General features: G+C 31.5%; 1 pseudogene; it reads right to left on the reverse strand.

The window, feature by feature from the left end:
* Positions 1-215: 215 nt before the first annotated feature.
* LOC149549537 (uncharacterized) lies at positions 216-2,699 on the reverse strand (annotated as a pseudogene).
* Positions 2,700-11,646: the final 8,947 nt, after the last annotated feature.

Genomic DNA, 11,646 nt, shown 5'->3' on the forward strand with positions numbered 1-11,646 from the left:
TGACATTTTAGTTTAAAATTTCAAACCATAAAAATTGTACCTGCATTTTATGGATGACCTACTCATAAAATTATAATAAAAGTAATGAGTTAGCTTATAATTTATTTACTATTATATAAGACATTAAATTTCTCTAGTTATAATAAAATTACAAGGTAATCTGGTTACAATGAGAATATTTGAGGATAATGATTTTACAATTTTTTACTAGATTATTATCTATTTGACAATCCACTCAATAAACTTATTGCCATCTCATCTAATGCATGAATGAATCTTCTCCTCTGATGCCTTTTTCTAGCCAAGATTCCAAAAACTCCCCAAAATCCAATAGAAACACTTGTCATCCACTCTACATACCAATGCCATAGAATTTCTCCTTCCTCATTATCCTCATTTTCATGACAAGGGGTTTGTATGTTATAATTTGGCATCTTTCCAAATCTACATGATTTGTTGTTAATTGGAAATCCACAAAGATCACGGTTTTGAGTGAAATAAGTGGAATTGAATGTCATGAATTGCCTTCTAGTATTCTTCCACAAGGATTATTGTTGGCTTCAATGAAAAAACTTAAATAGGAAACTTATAACATTTCATTTGAAATCCTTCCTTTTAGTTAATTATTTGAAAGATCAGGTGACTCTAACTCTAAAAGTAATCGAAAACTATTTGGCATCTCTCATGTAAGACTATTATATGATAAGTTCAATGTGTGAAGACTTTTAAGATCCCCCATTATTGAAGGAATGTTGCTTGATAGATTATTTACGTACAAATCAATGCAAGTTATAAGTAACATCATTGAACTAACTTACACCATTTCTAATTCTTTGTTGAACACTTGGATCTCTTATTTGTAAAAGTAAGAGCCACCATCAATGTCATGTGAGTTTCCCATTGTAGAATGCATCATACTTTTCAATCTTGCTAATTGTTGTGGGATAAAACCTATCAAATTATTTTGTGAAATATCCAAAACATGGAGACTTGATAGATTGATTAATTGATGTGGAATGTTTCCTTCAAACTTGTTAGACCTCAAAACAATTATCATCAATTCAAAGAACTAATCCAACCAAGATGGTATGTTCCCAAAAAAATAATTATTGGCCAAATCTAAAATTTGCAACCTAGAATAGTTCTTAAGGCTTGATGGCAAGTTTTCCTTTTATATATTGTACTTAAGTGAAGTGAATTTAGTCCACTTAGCATTCCCATATGATAAGGTATCTCTCCCATTAATCCAATATTTGCTAAGTTTAATCTTGTTAAACTAGAACAATTAGTTATGCTTGATGGGATTTTTGAAATAATTTATTGTTTGAGAGATCTAAAATCTCCACATATTGTAGAAGGCCAATTGAAGAAGGTATATCACTACATAGATCATTTGTTGAAAGTGAGAAAAACTTAATGGATGATATAAGATTGCTAATATTCACTAGAATAAATCATATGAATCTATTCTAAGACAAATCCAAGAACTTCGTGATTGATGTTGGCACTAAAGAAAAGGGAAGAGAACATTGTAACATATTATTGTGCAAATCAACACTTTCAAAACCTTTTGCAATCAAGCTTGAGGGAACATTTCCTTGCAAGTTATTGTATGACAAATTGAGATATGCCAAAGGAAGCACCCCTAACCAATCTACAATATTTCCATATAGACTATTATTGGAGAGATCCAACTCAAACGATCTATATTGTTTTGAGATGAATGGTAGAATTATGCCCCCGATACTACATGAGGCTAAGTGTAAGTAACCAAGGTAAATTGTGGGTATCCAATCTAGTTCAATTGTGATAGTCAATTCATTGTAGTATAGATCAAGTTCAAAAACGTTCTTCATTTTTGAAAAAGAACTAAGAGAAACATTTTCTTGAATATTGTTTGAAGAAAGGGCAACGGACATGAAACTAGGAAGACTTGCAATTGAAATGGGAATGCTACTATTTAGTTTATTAGAGGAAATATGTTGATACTCAAAGGAGGAAAGACTTCCCAACTTATAATAAGGGATATTTCCACTTAGAACATTGAAGAATATAGCTAATTTTACCAAAGAGGAAAGATTACCTAACTCATAAGGTATATTTCCACTCAAGAAATTCCAATAAAGATCTAAGTTCACCAAAGAGGGAAGGGTACCCAACTTAGATGGTTTTTCCACCCAACATATTTCCAATGACATATAAAGTAGTCAAATATAAGATTTGACTAAGTGATGGTGGAATCTCTCCATTCAATGAACTATCATAAGAACCCAAATTTTTTAGGATGGAGTGATTCCCAATGGAAGGAGGGATAAGACCTTCCATATTTTCATATATGTCAATCTAAGATAGCTAAGAGTGTTGGTATTTCCAATACAAGGTGGCATACTTCCTTTTATATTAGACCTTGAAAGAGTCAAGGCATTGAGCTAAGACCATTCCCCACATAATATTTGACTTAAATTACCACTAATTAAGTTTTATCCCTCAAAAGAAATCTCTTTTAGAGAAGGCAGGTGAGAGAGACTCAATGGAAATGAACCTCTCAATAACGGGCATTCATTCAACCAAAGTAAAACCAACCTATTCATATTTCCTAAGCATGATGGTATTGGCCCTTCAAAGTTGTTGTAACTCAAGTGGAGATGGGTAAGGAATGATAGGTTTTGGATAGCAGTAGGAATGTTCCCTGAAAGCATGTATTTTGAAAGGTTGATATGCTAGAGATTTCCAATTGCTTTCCTATTATATTTAGTACTACTATTTTAATTTCTGTAATTTTTTAGTCCACATTTTTAACATCATCCACCTCTACCATAGATAGGTCCAAAAATTCAAACTAAGATTCAATTTGAGATACTATTAGTTGTACAAGGAATCAAAATGCTCTGATATTTCACCTTCAAACTCATTGAAGCTCAAATCTAGATGTCTCAATTCTTGCAGGGAAAATAAACCTACACGTAGAGAACAAATGTAACTACTAAAATTCCTATATACCAAGTCCTAAAAAAGTTATTGAGTTAGCCTTGAGACTTTTCTAATTTAAAATAATAATATAGGACCATCTTAAGATATTACAATATATGTTACATTAAAAAATTAGACTTTATCCAAGACTACAAACAAACTGTCAGCTCACAATCTTGATAACTTTTTACTTGATGATCTTCAAATTATGTCCTCTAAACCAAGGCATCTCTAACATGTTTTCAACCTTTGTCTCATTCATCTTAATCTAGTTTCATCCCTATGAGGAGATAGAATCAAAAAACCAATACCCATTTTAAAAAATATTGTATGAAAGATTTCTTCACTCAAATATTCATAACTTTGTCCAGTCTTCATATTTTTGTATGAATTCTTAGTTGTAGTGTCCACACATACTGTAAAACATAACCTCAAGTGTGAATAAGTTGAAATTCAATCCTTGAACCATGGCAAATGCTTCTACCTTTGTAACTTTGTTAGTCTTCATAGAATAACTAGTATGTTGACATCAATGACAAACATAGTCATGAATGCAACACAAAAGCTCATAATCATGTCTCTAACATTGCTAATATACTCCCCCATAGGAATGTCATCAAAATTCATGCTAACAATTAGATTTTTCACTAATTTTGAGGAGTTCTTTTCTTATTATGCATTTATAAAAAAATCCTCCTTTAGAAAAAATTGATTAACAAAATGCTAAAAGTATGAACGGGTGATAATGTAAGAATAAGAAAAAGGTGGATTTGGATATCCCTATATGGATATAATGTGATTGTGATATTAAAATATATGAAACATATTTATGTGATTATAAAATGATTACTAACAAGATGTGATAGTAGATCTTATGTATAAAAGTAAATACTGAGGAAAAGTGGAAATAAAGAACTCACCTTAAAGATAGAAGAAGAGGAATGAACTTCCTGTCTAGATTTAATTGTCACAAAACTAACATAAAATAAAATCTATTTTTGATTTGGAACTCTAAGACATGTAACTCCCAACTATATAAAAATTAGATTTCCAACGAAATTTTGACTAAATTTGACCTTATCAAAGAAAAATAGCCTTGTTCCATAGGCATAAAAATTGATGAACTCTATAGAAATCTAATCATTATTTCTAAAACTCTAAATATATGGATCCAAATATGTGGTGCATATTCCTACACACAAGAAAAAAGGAAAATTATTGGTGGTGAAGGTATTTATTTTTTCAAGCCTTGCTAGGAACTAGACTTGAGTTAAAATTAAGATTTCATGTAAACAAGATAAATTTAAGTATTCATCTTATATAAGAAACCCTTGTGAGTGGATGTTACGATCTGATTGACCCATGAAGATGTTTTTAGTCTAACTTGATATATGTTTGAGAGTCAAGGATGTCCTCCCAAATACATGGATCTACACTGGCTTAATCTTATATCTAGAATGAATTTATGCTTGATCACTTCAATGGAGAATGAGAGATAATGCTAGATGTGGATCTTCTTTCTTACTTGTGAAATTCTCTTTTTGGTCACCATGGGAGAGATTAACTTCGATCAATTAGAGAATATTTCCTTTCCTTGAATAGATCTTTAAGAATGGGAGACTTGGAGATCTTGAGATGGATGATTTCCTTCAGATATTGAATCTAAATCCTCAATTAGCTTGATTGTATTTTCTTTCAAAAGTGCCAATAATTTATGATAAAAATAGATTATTCATAAATTATGGATAGATTTAACAATAAATAGATATCAAAATGAGAGGATTTGATCACCTTGTTTACTAATTTCATGATTCAATATTGTTAGTCTTGTTGGAGTTATAGATGGAGTAACTAAACGGGGGGGGGGGGGCGGGGGGGTGTGAATTAGTTACCACTAAAAGAAATCCATAGGTCCCTTAGATGTCTTATATAACTAGTTGTTGCTATCCCTTAGTAATCACATAGAAAAATGATGTAACTTGGTAGATGTATTGTGTATTAACTTATTACTAATCTTTAAGCATTCACAATTATTAACATGCATGCAAAAGGAAATAATATGAACACAAGAGACATCGGATTTAACATGGAAACCCAATATGGGAAAAACCACCAAGTAACTAGCTACCAATTTTCACTCTTCTAAAGTGAGCCCTGTTAGGAGCCAACCCTGTTAAAGGTTACAAAACATACTGTTAGGTGTGATTTTTTTATAGGATTTAATCACCCTACAAGGAGTGGCCTTGCTAGAGGACTTTCAAACAATTCAATGGAACTATCCACCTTGTTAGAGGATTTACAAAAATGTTTGTTAGACAAACTCTATTAAGATGTTTAGGAATTACTACTGCAATGGTGAGAAAGTAACAATAAGTGACTTGAATGAGATTTAGCTAAACTTTGTTGTTACAAATATCTACTCTACTTCACTAGATCCTCTCTAATAAAATACAATTTTTCTACTCCTCAAGGATATCTAATCCTTCTTCAAAATTCTCTCACACTTCCTCTTCACACAATCAACTCACTTGCATGCTCATTCATTCATTCATAAATTTGAATTCACAAATTGACCTTTTATTTATACATTATAGATTGTCAAGATGGCTCAATTACAAGTTACAATTATCAATAAATATTAGATCAGTTAGCTACAAACATTACAAGAATCAATTAAACTTTATTTCCCAAAACAATGAAATCCTTCATTGGCTGACCCTGCTTAATAAACATTGCTCTCGAAGTGATTTCTAGTGTTAACCAAGTGAAGCTTGGTAAACACTACGAATTATAAAAAATCCTTTGGAGACTGAGTGAACTCAGTAGACACTAACTTTCCTTCGCTAAGCTTGTGAGCTCAATAGAAATTGACTTTTGCTATAAAATCCTTCAGCAGTCGAGTGAGCTCAATAGAAATTGTCTCCATATTGTAATATTTAGGAATGCTTGGTAGACTCTATAATTCACTTTCCTGACCATCTTAGCTCGATAGACTCTATATTTTACTTTCCTGACTAGCTGAGCTTGGTAGACTCTATCTGATAACTGATATGACATTTGTGTAACATAAAAAAAAACACACAATTGAACAAGTGTATCCAACAATCTCCCTCTTTGGCATTGATGGCAACATAACATGTCATAGTAGAATAAAATTTGAGAACAAGTCTTTTTCTAATAGAATGTTTCTCCCTCTTAGATTTCATTCCAAAAACTTCTCAAATATAGTAATCTCCCTTTGTGAAGGAATTATGTAGCTTCTTTTCAACCATCAAACTTTTCACAAACAAACTCAAATTTCAAAAAGATATGATAGTATACTCTCCCTCTTTGACAACACATCCCAAAGGAAACACAAACCAAATGAATAGAAATGTACCTTAAGTACTAATTCATATTTAATGTTTCCATAACTATGCTACATCAACTGATAGATCTTCAACTTGATACCTATTGATGCATCACTAAAACTTCATTTTAGTGAGCTTTAGATAGGGGAATTTCCCCTAACTTCCCTCTTAGATAAAAGAATGCATCTTACGTAATGGCTTGGTGAATATGTTAGAAATTTGTTCTTTTGTATGGACATATTCTAATCTAATCTCCTTATCCTACACCAATTCTTTAACAAAGTGATACTTTATTGCAATGTGCTTGATTTTTGAATGCATCAGTAGATTTTTATATATATCGATTGCACTTGTATTGTCACAAAGCATAACAATAGGTTCTTTGATTTCCATCTTCATGCCTTCCAATAATTGTTTGAACCAAACAATATTAGAACAGTTTACTACTCCTGCAACATACTTTGCTTCTACTGTGGATTGGCATGTATGTAGTGCCTACCCTCATTCACATCTTTTCTGGACATTGTTGTTGTTATTATCAGACTATGACAGACTAGTTATATGTTGATGGATTAGTGGTATTGTTTTGAGACTATTAGACATTATGTTATGGATTCATTGGTTACATGATGAGATCATTTAGACTTTACATTTCATGTATGCATGATGATCATTATATTGCTTTCAGTTATTGTTGATGATTAGTTAGATGGTTTATTATCTCATGTGTTTTATTATGGATACTTACCCCATACTTGCATGTGTATGGTGTGTGTGTTTTCATATTGTATAGCATTTCTTATATGGTTAAGGAAGGGAGTCATAGTCACCTGCTTAGTTGGGATCTACACGATGCACCACTTCCTGCCATTGCCTATTTAGCTTAGCATTATATATATTGTACGTACATGCATAGTTTTTCTATAGGTTTTAGGTACCGGGTATCGACTTCCCTAAATTCCCAGGATGAGCGTACCCTATTATACTATCTCAATGATAAGAGAAGGGAGATAAATTCTCAAGTCCAAATCCCAAACCCTTAAACCAATTGTCCTAGTGAGGTACGACAAGTATCTGGATATTTTACCCACTAAATGTGTCAAATGACATATTTCGTGATTTTTAACCCTTTAAACTGATTTTGTGTGAATTGCTCTATGATGGGCTTTTATATTTTTATCTTGGAGGTCTATGGTGAATTTTCTATAAATTAAGTCTTAATAAATAGATTTAATTAATAAATTAATTATTTGAGAAGATTAATATAAAATATCATGGTCTTTGATATTTTGATTATAAATAATTAAATGTGAATTAATTGAGGAAAAAGGATTAAATTAAAAAAATTAGAAATTAAAATTAATAATAATTATAAATAATAATAAAAATAATAAATAAATAATAATAATAAAAGTTATAAAAATTAAAATGAAAGTTATAAAAATTTAAATAGAAATTATATAAAAAGTAAATTGGAGTTATAAGCTTGCCTAGGAGTTAACGCATCTTTCTATTTCTCTTATGTCAACAATACGGAGGTTAGTGCATCAATTAAGCACATGGTGTCTACAACCCTATGATTCATCTAGAAGGTTGGAAAAGACACATGCTTAGTTGGTGACACCTTCTAGCTGTTTCTAGAGCCATTCTATATGTTTCCTAAGAACTCTTTATATTCGGGCATTCCTAGAAGCTTAGACATAGCGTTTGGAGAGCATTTGGAGCATTGGAGGACTCGGGAATTCTGAAGAAGGGAGGAGCTTGCTCTGTGGGTTTTCTGAGGAAAAGCGAATTAGCATCAGAATCTAGGTAGATTCTTGTGATTTTATTTATGCTATTTCTGTATCTTGCATTCCCTATCTTCTTCGTGTCTTCCATATGTCTTCTAAGGATTTTCCTATTTTAATTGTATGCATTCTCAATATGGGTAGTTAAAATTTAGTTGAGAATCTTATATGCATAGATTGAAAAGAACACGGGGCTAGGGTTTAAATTCATAGCCAAATCCATTAGATTAATAATTGGATAAATTAGAATTTTTAAATAAACTATTTATATTTTTGAATTTGCACACACACACACACACACACACACACACACATATATATATGTATGTATGTATACATGTTTATGTGCTATGATATTGATTATCTCTACGTGTGTATATATATATATATATACACACACACACATATATATATACATATATATATACCTTTATATGTATATATATATATATACATACATATGTATATATACATATATATATATTTATTCATTTAAAAATTGAATATCATACCATTGATCGAATACATTTTTAAAAAAAATGTTAAACTTTGTTAAAATCGAAATTGCATATAATAATTGGCGAGTTGAAATCGCTTATGTGATTTAAAAAAAGGTAATATGCATAAAATGGGGGGGGGGGACAAGACCCATGCCCCCGTGCCCATTGCGATCACAGTGTACTGGCTATCGCAAGTACTATGACGGTAGGGGTACATAGTACCCGCTGACATCGCAGGCCCTGCGACTGCAGGGTCTTGCATACTGCCGACGGCATATAATTATATATGTGTTATAATAGTCGTTTTAGATGAAATCAATTTTCATTGTTATTAAATTTTCATATGTTATATTGTATCAATCAAAATTATTAATTTGATTTTATAAAATGTAATAATAATAATTATTTATATATTTATATATGTATGTATATATATATATATTTAAATATAAATATATATATATATGTATATATGTAATATTTAAATATGTTATTGATAAATTTGAATTATTAATTGATAATGATTTATATCAAAGGTTCATTTTTATGGTGAACTCTTGTATAATTTTCAATTATTAAGATTTAATTTAATTGTTTTAAATCATTAAATAAAGTATATGAAATTTAATTGATAGTTTGGTAGGGGACGTTTTCAAACAAATCTTATAATTTGAAAATGAATTTAAGACTTATTGTGGAAAAATTTTATTCATCCAAAATTGTACATGGAAAAACGTACAAAATGTTCCTCCATTCATTCTCCAAACTCAGAAACATAAACTGAGACCTCTACATTTAAATTCAAGTTTTTAAATTTAGCAAAACCAAAACATGTGTTTGCATTGTGTATTCTTTATGCTATTGTTTTGGGTTTTGGGTTGACTGGTGTTGACCAGATTATAGGACGTCTACCAGAGGCTTGGGGGATTATGTGATTGTGATGTCATGATGATGTTTTAAACTCGATCTTTATAAACCCAACCATGGTTATGTGATGGAATGCTCTATGAAATGTTTGTGATTACTAATTGTTATAGTTGAGATTCTTATGTATGAGACACTTGACTTGACCATTTTTGGTTCCTCGATCAGTTATCCTTGGTTATTTTCTAGTCGCCATGATGGGACTGAAATGTGGACTTATTCTTGATGATGTCATGTTGTGACATGTTTTGACTCAACCATTTTGGAGTCTTCGATCAGTATGAATGAGATATATTTTGGTTATTAAGAACCAATAGATACTTTTGATTATCAGTGATACTTCAGTTGCCAATAGAGAGTTGTTGTGATCATGATTTTCTATGGATGTTTTCTCATGGAGATTTGATGCTTTTATGCATATTTGATGATTTTTATTATGGATTATCTTTTGTGATTTTGAGATTTATGTTTCCATCAGCTTAGGGTAGGATATCTGCATGTAGTGTCAGGAAGTGGCTTGCAATGGGGTCGGGGCCCTAAGAGGCTGCTAGGGTAACTCATTGTAAGTTGGATTAATAAGTGAAAACATTCACACCTAGTACTAACGGAATGAACCTAATAAGATAAGTGTATTGGTTCTCGCCCATGCCTTGTGTGCTTGTATAGACTAGGATGGGAGTAGAGAGAATGCATGGTTGTGACCTTGCATTCCATAGTATGCCTCATCAGTATGAGAGGATACTAGTGGCCGCATGAGATTAGTATGGACCCATTGAGTTTAGCTAACTGCCAGGGTAACTTGTACATGATAAATGTGATGACACTTTCCCACTTGCATAGTAGATTCCTACATGTCTTTGTGTGCCTCTGGGATTAGATGTTGATTTTGTGATTGGAACCTTTGAGTTAGTATACTTTTAGGATTCCTGGACTTATAGAGTTGTATGCTATGTGTTATTGGATAGCCTGTTTGGGACTTGAGATTATCTCCTTAGCACGGTGGGAGTGGACCACTTAGGTACCACGTGGTCGAGTGGTAGTGTTTTTCCACTATTATCATTTGAGATTCATTGAGACATCATGGCTGATGCATCCTTCATGATGGTGGATATGTATCCTTTCATTGATGATTAGCATATGTTAGATGATGTTATCTTATGCTTTTATTTTCATGTTAGATTACTTTCTACATATGGTATAGTATATGTTAGGAGTGACATTCCTACTATGTTAATATCGATGATCTCTTCGGTGATTTTGGAATGTTATGCATGGAGGGATGGCTAGGGCCCAGGATGGTCTAATGATGCTATTAATGGTTGGGAGGAATCATGCACTTAGTTTATTATGTTTGATCTTTATGATGGATGTATATCTTCTATGATCATTTATCATGTGTATCATGTGATTATCTTTACTTTGATGTATCATAGATTAGAATAAGATGATGTATCTTATTTCACATATGTATATTCTTTTAAGCTTTTCATACCCTGTGACACATACAGTGGATGATTGAGCATTTGGAAATGTAATGTATGAACATTGGACTTATGAATATTATTTCACGTGGTTGTTATATTTGATGGAATTCAATAATGTTAGTTGATTTAGATGTAATTCAATGTTAAGGGATCTTTAAAGAATGTAACCAGTTGTGTATGTTATGATTACTTTTAGATGGACATTGCTATTGCTTCCATTATGGTGCATAAGTTATATGTGGTATTTATTTTCATATTTAAAAAAACAAAAATGCTACCAAACTTCGTGAAATTCTAGGTTAATTCTTTGGATCCCTTGGTGGGGCATTACAATGTACAATTTTGCTTCTCACTTTTCCAAGAAACTAACCTCTTTCCAAGAAAGAATGAACCTCCACTTGTACTCTTTTTGTCATCAATGTTTTCTACCCAATCTGCATCAGTAAACACTTTCAAGTCTAGATTACCTCAAAATTTGTACCATAATCCATAAACTTTAGTGCCTTTCAAGTATCTCATGATCCTTTTGATTGCCATTATGTGATTTTCTCTTAGTTTTTACTGAAACTCTTGCTATAATACCAACTACAAGAGTAATATCTAACCTTGTATGAACTACATACTACAACTT

Source organism: Cupressus sempervirens, chromosome 7, assembly GCF_028749045.1.
Source record: "Cupressus sempervirens isolate cs-2001-9-10 chromosome 7, ASM2874904v1, whole genome shotgun sequence".
Lineage (NCBI taxonomy): Eukaryota > Viridiplantae > Streptophyta > Pinopsida > Cupressales > Cupressaceae > Cupressus > Cupressus sempervirens.